The sequence below is a fragment of the Thunnus albacares genome, chromosome 11, assembly GCF_914725855.1.
Source record: "Thunnus albacares chromosome 11, fThuAlb1.1, whole genome shotgun sequence".
Lineage (NCBI taxonomy): Eukaryota > Metazoa > Chordata > Actinopteri > Scombriformes > Scombridae > Thunnus > Thunnus albacares.
This window is the reverse complement of record NC_058116.1, coordinates 2,284,195-2,296,980: the sequence shown is the minus strand read 5'-3', so window position 1 is coordinate 2,296,980 and position 12,786 is coordinate 2,284,195. Positions and strand designations below refer to the sequence as shown.

General features: G+C 38.5%; 1 protein-coding gene across 1 annotated transcript in view; it reads right to left on the bottom strand.

Annotated features, from left to right (window-relative positions):
* The window catches only part of znf385b (zinc finger protein 385B), a 70,810-nt gene extending 63,804 nt beyond the window's left edge, over nt 1-7,006 (bottom strand). The window contains exon 1 of the mRNA XM_044366192.1: nt 6,739-7,006. The gene's annotated coding sequence lies outside the window, so the exon portion shown is untranslated. The remainder of the gene's footprint in view (nt 1-6,738) is intronic.
* Between the last annotated feature and the right edge of the window lie 5,780 nt (nt 7,007-12,786).

The window sequence follows — 12,786 nt, the reverse complement described above, 5'->3', positions numbered from 1 at the left end:
CACACACACGCACACACACACACAGGTAGCTCCATAAATCACAGCAGACAGAATGGGAGTAATGAGGTGGCTAGCTGTTATCGTTTTGTATTGAAGCAGCACCTACCTAGCTTAGTGCACACACACACACACACACACACACACGCTCAAACACAGTACTCCATGTACTGCAGTACTCTCAGTATTACTGCATTACAGGGAACCAATAAAACAATACAAAATCGTTACACACTGTTGTCAACACAATAATGTGTGTTGAGCTTCATCAGCAACAAAACTACTCAGTGAACAAAAAGAAGAAACCTAGTTAACAGCATTTGTTCTGAACTCAACAGCGTACCTTAGTAGTACATCTTTTTGTTCATAATAAAATGAGCATTATTTGTGGTCAATTGACCCACTCGACTTTGACATTTTTTATATACACTTCAGATATTACATATATTTTTCTTTAAAACAGAATAAGAAAGATTTATGCTCCTCACCATGGGCGCCTGGTCATGTTTTAAAATGGTGGGGGGCAAACTGGAAAGATACATAACTGTTTAGGGGTCTGGGGGTCCTCCCCCAGAAAGAAATTGTAATTTAAAACAAATTTCCTGCATTTCTACAGCACCTCTTGGATTAAGTCAAGAAACAGCTACCTGCACTAGTCTAGATTAGTTAGATTGAGGGTGCTATGACAACCAGGAATGCATCAAGAACAGTATATAATTGTGTGAATCAGGACAGGACATGATTATCAGAAGAATGGCTATTTCATATTTAAAATTATATTTCTAAAAACATTATGTAGCCTTAAATGGTAGTTGGTTGCAGGCTACTAGGCAATCTTCAAGGTCAAACAAGGATATAAAAATTTATATAAATGAAATAGCCTTACAACACATCACAATATGATTTGGATAATTAAACCTGGTTAAACAATGTTAAAGCTGAGAGTTGCTATTCTCAGTACTCACAAGGTCATCTGCAAAGTTTAACAATTACGACAAAGTACAAACAATTTGGATGAATGAAATGGCCTCACAACTAACCTAAAAACCTATTGCTGGGAATTGCACGAAAGACGGTGCTGCTGTTGTGCTGTGCTGCTCTGTCTCGTCTGTCCGTGCGCTGTCAGTGTCCTCTTTTTGCACAGCGAAGTTATCAGTTATGAATTTGTTTTTCACTGCGTGAGAAAATGGGCATGTGGCACAAAAGCGTATGAAAAGTGCCAATTGCGTGAGTCTCACGGTCAATGCGTGTTCAGAGTCTGTGGCCCTTGTGTAGCAGGATGCTATCAGGCTCAGTGTGACCGTCTGTTCTGCCTATGATAGATTATTGAAGGTTTGATTCACTGTAAGGACATGGATAACTACTAGTATTCTATCGAATTAATGCAAAATTAGGGAAAGCCATCATGAAACCAAAAAATATAAAATTCTCCCTTTCGATTTTGTATTTTTTCTCAAAGGAGAACACAGGACAGAGCAGATATGTATGCTGTAGCAGACAAAAAAAATGCAGTTTAATTTCTGTTGAACTTGTAGCTAACATGCAGCTATAATGTTTACCATTTTCTTATTTTAGTGTGTTAGTATGCTCACATTTTCTAATTGACACTAAACAAAAATTACAGCTGAGGTGGATGGGAATGGAATGGAAATGTTTTGCAGGTGTTTGATCAAAAACCAAAGTCTTAAACAAATACATTTTTGACGTGATTATGGCACAGACAAAAAATTAAAGGAACACAATTCACGCTGAGGAGGACATGAATGTCTGTGCCCAAACTTCATGGCAATCCATCCAATAGTTGTTGAGACATTTCACTAAAAAACAGGATTTAGGATTCATCCTCTGGGTATGGATAATTGTACCAAATTTCATGGCAATAGTTGTAGTTTCAATTTGGACCGAAAAGGTGCACTGACATTGCCGATGTTGATCTGTCTGGGATTCATATATCATATTTATATAAAACAATAAAAAATATGACGTATGCAATAGTAAGAAAATTACGTTAATTTAATATCAATGTATTGATCATGTCTGCTTTTTTGACGGAACAGCAATAAAGTTGGTAGGATGAGCTCATTACACCTGCCTGCTGTCAGTTCACACACACAGGGCACAAAGGGGTAGGACAGATTTAGTACAGAAACAACAGTTTGTGCTTGCACCCATGCTTGTGTGTGTGTGCTCTCTGCAGGTTTCCAAACTAATCTGTCCTGACGTAACAACATGCTGCTTCTCAATCTGCCCACTGCTGGAGTCCTGGCACTCACACACACACATATGCAGTATTTAGTAATGTTGTCATGTTCTATAAATAGGTAAAATTGATTTGTGTGTAGGAGAACAAGAGAGTGTGTTACAGTAGGATAAATCTACCTTTACTGTACAACTAGACAATGCAACGTAACAGCCTGCTAGAGTGCTATCGCCATGGACTTCAAACTTCACACAGATTTTTAGTGCAGTCTAACAGCTCATTAGTGCGACCTACCAACCCTTTAGTCAGTCTATTGGCAGGGTAGTATAGTCTAACAGCCAATTTGTACTGACTAACAACCAGTTAGTGCTAGATAGTGTTATCTAACAACAGGTAAGTATGCATTAAAAGCCTTTTGTACACCCCACAAGATAATTAGTACAAGTTAGTATACAGTCTAACAGCAGGTTAAACTAATTTGTACAGACTAAAATCAGGTTAGTACAGTCTTAAAACTATTTAGCCCAGTCTAACAGCCCTTTAGTACAATGTAACAGCAGGTTACTACAAGGGGTGTGCCTGAATACAAATATGTTATTTGGCAAAGCACAAATAATGGGGTTTTTACGAATATTTGTTTTATACAAATATTTTGAAAATTATTTGTTTTCAGGAAGAACCATGCCAAATACCAGCATGCAGGCCGTTTACATCACTATGCCAGTCTCTGTCCTCTCCTCCACTGTTACGTCTATCAGCAAGTCTAAACGAGGGGAGTCACATCCACTTGCTACATGACGCACATTACCCTATTTGGACATCACTATTCCTAATTTGGAAAAATCACAGCTGAGCTACGGACACATGCAAAGTGCTCCCAAGGGACTCTCCATAACCTGTTGTTCCCCTTCTTCTTTCCACAAAGTTAGTTTGTAAAAAATAGGCAATAAATGAAAAGTGCAAAGCAATAATCGCCTTTGAAGTTCCTCCCTACATGTTACATGCTGTGCTGTCTCTGTGTTATGGGTGTATAAACAGGTAGACGTCTGTCTGCAATGAGGTACAGTTTTAGCTCAGTAGTCATCTATGATCTGGGAGGCCTTGTGTGGGGAGCCTCTTTCATACAAATACAAATACAAATACTGGGCTCTCTGCACATCCCTAGTTATTATGGTCTTACAACTAGTTAGACTGTATTAACAGTCGGTTTGTACAGACTTACAAAGTGGTTAATGTGGCATCTAGCTGTGAGGTTACAGATTGCAACCAACTGAATATCCCTCCCCGTCCCCTCCCCTTCCACGTGTGTAGGAGAGCCTATGGTGGCTACAAAATGTTGTAGCTGTTGTAGCTTGTTGTTCTGGGCTACTGTAGAAACATGGTGGTGCTACATGGCGGGCTCCGTGGAAGAGGACCTGCCCTCTATGTAGATATAAAGGGCTCATTCTAAGATAACGAAAACACAATAATTGTTATGTTCAGGTGATTCTACACTAATCAAAACATACTTATGAATTTTATATTCCATTTCTGCTAAGTCTGTTCCGCTAGATGCCACAAAATTATACATATTGCACCTTTAACAATCCTCAACCTACTCTGACCCCGCCCTCTGCTCCGTGGCTGGTTCTTTCCTCTGATTGGATGGTGAAGTCTGAGCTCAGTGTGGATGTGTTCCCCCTCCTCCTCAGACTGCAGCTTCCCTTGTCTGCCTTAAACAGAAGACTTCCACTTTAATTAAGTTGATTAGTGTTAATTAGACTCACAGAGGCCTGAGACACGTATACTGAAAGTCCAAACATCCAAACAAAGAGTGGCAGGCAGCGCCTCAACAGGAAGTGAAACAGGAGTGAAAACCTCTTCTGCTAGATAGGAAGGGAGGAAGGAGGTCTTACTCATTTCATATGTGATGGCTGGAGAGATGGCAGCGCTAAAATCAGTTTCCAGGTCACAGAGGAAAGGTAGGAAAAGTAGAGGTGGGGAGGAAAAGGAGGTCAGGAAGTAAGTGAGTAAGGAAAGGAAAGGAGGAGATAGTGAAGGAGAGGTTATTTTAGGGGTAAAAAAATCTGTTTTCGGGTCTGTTTCTGTCTGAGCTGCAGGGGGCGCTACAGGCCAGCTGATCAGGTGTCATTATCAGACTGATCACCATACACACACACATGCGCACACACACACAAACACACACGCACACACACAAACACACACACACACACACACAGAGCGTGACATAGTGTCACCTATGTGAAATTAACATCTCCATGGCAGAAAGAGAGAGAGAGAGAGAGAGCAAGAGGAAAGTAGAGAGTGTGTGTTTGTGTGTGTGTGTGTGTGTGTGTGTGTGTATGTGTGTCTGTGTGTGCATGCCTGCATGCGTGCATGTGTGCATGTGTGCATGTGTGCATGTGTAGGCTTTGTCAGGGATTATCTGACAATAATGAAGCATGTTCAAAACACACAAAAGATTACAACAGTCAGTCTGTCTGTTCTCTTTTAAAAGAATCAGTTATAGTTTTTAAACTTGATTACAGCTTTTTTTATGTTTTGGAGAAAATAAATTTAAGAAAGAAGGTCAAACCAATTCTTTGTGTGTCAGTCTGCTGGATGAAAACCACTGAATAAAATACATTCACATTTCTACTCTGAGAAATCTGCAGGAGAAGGTCGACCAGACTCACTCTCCAAAACAACACAGTTAATTTCATTACAAAACAATACAAATAAATACAGCTGAGCATAAAAGCACAAAGACAAGGATAAAAAACCACATCAGAAAGTACTGAGAGAGACACAGAGACTCATGTATCTATAGTTGCAACTAACAATTACTATTTTCTTTACTGATGAATTGTCAGATTATTTTTTCAATTAATTAATCATTTGGTTTATAAAATATTAGAAAACAGTGAAAAAAAATATTACAATTTGTTTTCTAGAGTCCAAGGCAACGTGATCAAGTGTCTTGTTATGTCCTACCAACAGTCCAAAACCTGAAAATATTCCATTTACAATGATATAAGACAAGAAAAAGCAGCAAATTTTCATATTTGAGACTCTACAACCATATCATGTTTCACATTTTTGTCTGAGAAATGACCTAAACAATCAATCAATAATCCAAATTGTTTTCAATTAATTTCATGTCCATCAACTCATTGATTCATCCAACCAACAGCAGCAGCTCTACATGCAGTTATTAAGTACAAAAAAAAAATTAACAAAGAATTAACTAAAAAATTCAGAGGAAGAAAAAATGCTGGACTTTTTTTTTTTTTTGAACAGGCACAGTCATCTTCCCCTCTCAACAAATAGTCCATTACAAGTAAAAGTCCAGGATTAAAAATGTACACATTTAATGAATAAATATGTTATTATTACTGTTAAAATTAAAGTATCAAAAGTAAAAGTATCCATTATACAGATGAATGACCTCTGCCAGTGTTATATTATATATTTTAATGCTAAACTATTATCAATGATGCATCAATGTGTGAGTATTATATCAATGTTGCAACTGGTCCAAGTGGAGCTATTTTTAAGTAACCTACTTGATATACTGTTGGCTAGTAGTTTTTATTTATTTATTATATACAATCTTTAAACCTCAAAATAACCAGCAACATGTGCAGCTTTACATTTCATCACTGTACTTCATTACACTATTGTTCTTCAGTCAATGAACTTACAGGTGTAGCTGCCAGTGTTGGAATGAAACTAAGTACATTTATTTAAGTATTGTATTTTAGTACATATTTGAGGTACTTGTACTGTTAAACACTTCAGAGATAAATATTAAGCTTGTTACTCCAGGTCACTTTTTCACAATAAGATTTTACATATAAAACATGTAATCAGCTCATAAAACATGACACATTATTAAAGATTTAACTACAAAACAGTATTTCAAGTCATTAACTCCACCTCATCCAACTCCACCAGCGAAAGGCTACTTACACATTAATGCAAGAGTAGCCTATTAATTATCTAATAATATAATATATCATATAACACTCATATAGGACTCATTTTTCTGCATAATGAGTACTTTTAGTTTTCATAATTTAAATATTATCAGCAAAACTTGATAAAAAAAATCAGAATGCAGGATTTTCACTTGGATGGAGTATTTTTACACATATATTTAAGGAAAAGCTTCTGGGTCCTTCTGTCCAACAGACACTTACATTAATATACATTTAGTCTGAAACATAAAACTCTAACCTACAATAAAGACAGAAACAGACAGAAACTGATCTAAAATACAGACAGACAGGAAAACAAACATTCATATGTATAACTTATTTTTTTCTTCTTTTGACTGACAGAAGCAGCCTGAAAGAAACAATTTCAAACATGAACGGCCGAACAGACAGACAGTCAGTCAGAGAGCCAGTCTCCGGTACAGTCGCGGTTTAAAGCCTCTGCTGCTGCTGTTCAGTCTGTTTCATAACCAACTAACACAAAAAAAGAAAAGAAAAGAAAGAAGCAACAGAGGAGGAAGAAGAGAGGGAGAGGAGAGAAAGAAGAGGAGGAAGGTGACTTACCGGAGGATGAGGTGATGGATAGATGGAGAAAGTAGAGTCCTGTTGGTTTGAAGCGCTGAACTCCGCACACACACACGCACACATACACACATACACACATACACACACACACACACACACACACAGAGTCAGCTGCTGATCATTACTCAATAATCAATACTGATTATTCCTGTCTGTCAGTCCGTGCAGGGTTGACTGATCAGTCATCGATCATCCCAGCAGGTATCCGGACACTGATCAACTCTGTCTGAGGAGCGGAGCCGCGCGCTCTGCGCCGCACCGAGAGCAAAGCGCAAGGACAGCGCATGCGCCAAAACACAGCGAGACACACACACACTCACAGAGAGAAAGAGAGAGAGAGAGAGAGAGAGAGAGAGAGAGAGAGAGAGAGAGAGAGAGAGAGAGAGAGAGAGAGAGAGAGGCTTAAATTGTATCCATTAAAAATAAAAAAAATCACAATTGGACGGATTTTATAGGGAAAAAATAGCCTGTTTGAAATCAGCTTGTGTTTGTGTGAGTATGTGTGTGTGCGTGCGTGCGTGCGTGTGTGTGTGTGTGCGTGCGTGTGTGTGTGTGAACAGCAGGTTCTGGTTGATTTGCATCCAGGTTTTGTTGTTGGCAATAAGCAGCGTTCAGTATTTTCTCCCTCTCTCTCCCTCTCTCTGTATTTACAGTCAACTCACCTGTTCATGACGTCAGGAGGTGTCAGGTTAAAGGATCATTCCTCCCGCCACAAATGAAACTGTAGGACTGTAGTTTTTTTTTTTTTTTTAGGTACAATTCTGATTGTTGTTGAAAATCAAAAATTTGGGTTGGATGGGAATAAGAGGACATACTTCAGGCCTCAAAAACTGCAAATAAAGAATAAAATATTATAAATGAACAATGTTCTTTATCTGCTATAATGCTACTAATAATGATTTCATTTACTTTTTGTCGGCAGAAGGAGGCAGTGTGTGTCTGGATTCACCTTTTCATCTACCTGACTAGAGGCCCAGACACACCAGCTAGTGGCACATGCAGTGAAATTCATCCACATGTCTTTGCAACATATTTGGTTTTAGGGGCTTGGTGACAACTCATAGAGCTGGTTGGTGAAGTACTTTCTACACTATCTACGTATAAAAAGTTTCTTGTTCTTCTCAACAAATGATGTGAAGTTTAATACAGACATGATACAGCAGCCCTGAAAAACCTGCATTCTGATTGGCTGGCAGGTGCCACCATTGTCAAATGTGATATTATTCTGCTTCATCCATAATGTTTATAATTAGGACAGTTAACCCACAGATTCTTCAGTACCAGAGTACAGACAGACAGACAGACAGACAGACAGACAGACACACACACACAAACAAACACACACACACACACACACACACACACACACACACACACACACACACACACACACACACACACACACACACACACACACACACACAGGTAACATGATGTCAGGGAGCTGAGACATTCCACACTACTGCTCTGAGAGAGGTAGTCCTGCCTGCCTGTATCTTTCTGAAACTCAGAAATGAGACTTCCCGACCAACACAAAGCATGATGGGATACTCCTAGAGATGAGCTTTGAAACTACAAATGTCTCCTTAAAGGGCATGTCTATTTTTTTTTATTATTGTCAACAAATCTCACGGAAAGACCAAAACCAATAATGAATAGATCCTTTTCTGTTATTTATATATTATTCTGATGAAAGACGTTAAACATGGTCAAAGTTCCAAAACTTAATGTCTGTAGAAATGCTCCTTGCAAGTCAAAAGCCAGGGCTTCAACCTGCTCTGAACACACGTTTACGACGGTTATCATTTCATTGGTATACCCACAGACAGCCGTCCATTGCTAGCCTTTGTTGCTAAGGTTTTCCATGTGTTGTTTACATTGTCCACTCTCATATTTCAGATCGGATTCTGGCCCGAACATGTAAGGATGGATTTGAGAAGTTGACATTTTGAGTAAAGAATGAGAAAAAGTAGTGAAATCCTGCTACTATAGTTTGTTGAATAATTTGTTGATACAACCTCCGCAGCCAGCAGAAGTCTCCTGAGGGGCAGTTTCCAAGAGCTGGCCAATCAGAACAGAGTAGCCTCATTGGAGCTAAAACAGCCTGTTTGAGACAGAGGCTGAACTGAGGGGATGAGTAAAGGGCCAGTATAAGATAAATAATAAACACACACTGTAATGTATCTGTCTGATAATCCCATATAAAACATCCTGCTGCCTGAAGTACTAAAACACCAAATGTGGATTAATCCGCCGCTGAAAATAGTCCCCAACAAATGCACTATTTTCTCCTGTTTGAGTAAGGTTTGCTAGAAACTTCAGTGCCCAGCTGTTTAAAGAAATTACTGAGACTTAAAAAAAAAACAACTATATATTTGTGAGTTGCTTGTAAAGATTGATGTGTTGATTAGCAACTGTTGGGCTTGAGGCTGAGTGCCACAGAGTGGGGAAGTTAAGGTATTGAGAGACAGACTAACATGTTGCTTTTCATGAGATATGTCGACAGTGAAATATAGAATATTGCTAGATCCATCCTTTAAATTCCTCCTTAAAGTTCTCCTCCTCTCGAAACTATGTTTTTCTTCTTGTTCCTTCAGTAAATTGTTGGAGCTTCACTGTGCAGAACGATGTGCCTATGAGCATGATTTGTGACGTCATAACCAGTGTGCAACTTACACAAGTGTGATGTGGAAACATGAAGCCTCCAAAGCACAAACACTGAGAATGAACTTTACAGTGAAGGAGGAGATATCTTGTGTCCATCAGGAAAACTTTTAAAATGCAATATATTTGCATATTTATAGATGAGAAAGAAGGAGTAGATGCCGTTGACGGATTTTAACGTTGTACTTTTTTGTGAAAAAAAACCCATATCAGACACATATTGCTCCATGCAGAGTATGTTTATATGTCTTGATACATGTCTGGAAGGGATCTGGAAGTTTCTTTAAAGTGGCTATAATAGATATGTATAATATACAACTGATCACATGACATCTTGTATGTGAAAGGTGCCACGAGTAGCAACGACCTCACAGAGAATTATCACCTGACTCTATGGAGCATGTCGTCGTCTTTCAGCTCACTGTTTTGGTTCACTCTCACAGCTCTCATTGTGTCATTTTTGGTGAAAAAGCCCTGAAACTGACTGTACACTGCCTGCTCAGCACCAAACCCAAGATGTTTTTCATGACTGCACCATTCCACCAAATGGAAACTTTTTAGATATCTTGTTTCATGTTGCAAATATTTGATATCTTCGGAAACTTTGGGATCTCTACTAGAATTGAAAAGATGGAAACAGAGTCCACTTCTCCTGCTCATCTTCTCCTTGATGAAGTTCCACTGCCCCCCTCTCTTTCCTGTCCATTTTCACTCTTTCATTCATTTCTCACCTCCACCCCCTTCTCTCTCCTTGCTGACGGCCTAACTGTGGTTTCCCAGAGTTCTTTGCAGCTCCCAGTGGATCTATTCTTCCATTTGCTGCCGCAGCACACCAATCTGGTTCCTCTACTCCTCAGGACATCCAGCCTATCACGATCCACCAATGCAACGACCCACTTACACACACACACACACACACACACTGTATATGAACAGGCACAGTCATCTTCCCCTCTCACCTTGAACATCAACATCAAGGTTGTACAAGGATACAGCAGAGTTTGTGTGAGTGTGAGAGAATGCTGGGAGTTGGAAGACACTTGTAAAACCAGTATAAACACACACAAAGATGGAAAGATTACAGTTTGGTGCAAACTTTCTGAACAGCATGTCGTCTTGTCAGAAAATTTGGGAAATACGCTTAAACCACAACTGTTTGAGCTTCTAACACTGATCGCAGGGCGGCGTGGTGAAACCAAGAGTTCCTGTTGGGGAAATGACAGTCGAACTACAGCCGTCAGCACATTCTGAGCTGTGCTCACCTTCTGAGGAGACTGTTTACTGTCAACAGCGTCATTCTGTGTCAAATCAGGCAGAATCCAGGAAAGTGGTTGCAGCACCGTCTCAGGTTTTGTTCACAGTTTGACTATATAATGTTTGAGTTCCAAAACTTCGCCTGTACAATATTTTTTACATGTATGTTTATACATATATGTTTTTATATTTTTTTGGCCTTTGATATTTTTTCATTCTTATACTCTCAAAAACACCTCATCAGTGACACACCCAAAATGTTATCAATCATTATTTTATCTTCAAATACAATCTTTTATTAATTTTGTGACGATATTTGAGGTCTCTACCACTGATGGACATGAAGATATTATGAATCAAACAAGGCATGGTAGCATATTTAGGTCATTTTCATAGGACCAAAATGGTATGTGGGGTAGCTGGTAGGAAGATGAAAATGTATGTGGAAATAGCTTAATGTATGTTCATTCAGTGTACAAAGAGCCAATGTCCTCCCATGTTCCCTTCATAGATAAATACACATCATTAAATGCATTGTTTAACTCTAGGAAAACACATCCAATAATGAAGAAGCAGGCTCTTCTCTTATTATCTGTACTAATGTGTCCCAGTCTCTGAAACAGTGACTGGACTAAAGAAATACATGTTTTCTTTAGGCTCATTTTACTACAGTTCATTAATGCACACTATATTCTTTACTATCAGGGCATATAGCTTTATAAGATGCATACTGTAAAATTACATGTATAAACACATCCAACCTTCTCCTCAGATACTCCCACTGGAGCCTGAGATAAAGGAGGAATGAGTGGTATCCTCAAAATATTTCACTTATTTTCAATATCCAGGACCTTACCGGGGAGACAATTCCAATGTGAAATGTCCTCTATTCCAATGAACATACTGAAAACATCCTTTACTTCTTAAAATTCCTATGACACAGGAATTCAATAATCATGGAGATACTGAGGCAAAAAAAAAAAAAAAAAAAAAAATGCAATCCTGAAATGGATGTTTCTCTGCCACAGGTAAAATATCTCTCCAATCTATTTTTGTATGAAGGAAAAATGTAAGGACATGTCACTTTATAGCCTTAATAACCATACAAGCAATTTCCATGTACAGTTTTATGTTCCTACCAGCTACCTCACATACCTGTCATACCTTCATGTCCATTGGCGGTAGACACCTCAAACATTGGCACAAAATTAATAAAAGATTGTATTTGCAGAAAAAAATAATGATTGATACCATATGAGGAATTTTGCACTTTTTTCCAAATCTAGGGCCTTATAAAAAAAACAGCATGCAGTAAAGACTTTTGATGGTTTTGGCAAACAGAACACATTTGTCTTCCATCGTACAGTTTGTTGAGGCTATGAACAATACTTATCAAGATATTAATGCCTGAACACGGCTTCCCAGATAAGGTGTTTTTGAGGCTATAAAAATTATTAATAGAATTAATATCAAGGGCTGAAAAAATATGAAAACACAGGATTTGAACAGAAATATTACAGGTCTTGGTTTTGGGAGCCATTCATAGACAAGTTTTGAACAAAATCAATGGAGATGATGCTGAAACAACCGCATCTGATTTGACATAGAATGACCCAACATAGATATTACTTCCATTTTCAACCCAGACTTTTCAGTTTCAAGTGTAAAATACTTTGAAAGTGATGAACCTGTATGAGTTAGAGCACACATAAGCATCTGATACATACCTGCTGTCCTCTGTGGACTCCGTCACTTTCTGTTGGCTGTGAGATGATTTCTGTGGCAAAAATGAGTATAAAGAATTGTGTTTGTGTGCAGCCAACAAACTGAACAAAGTTTATCATCACCTTCTAAAATGACACATCAATGTTTTCTCTTCTAACGGCCCTATCATCAGGACCTTCTATAACTGTTACAAATGACTGCTACAAAAACTACATATGAGCGTTTTTGATCTGAAAAATATTTGGTTAAGGTGATTGAAATATGATGCTCATGGTTAAAAAAACAATGTTGGTTCAACGACTGTTGTAGGAGATGAGATCTGACTGGTTTACAATATCAAAGTGAGACACTTTGTCTGATCGTCCAACCACCAACTTTAACTTT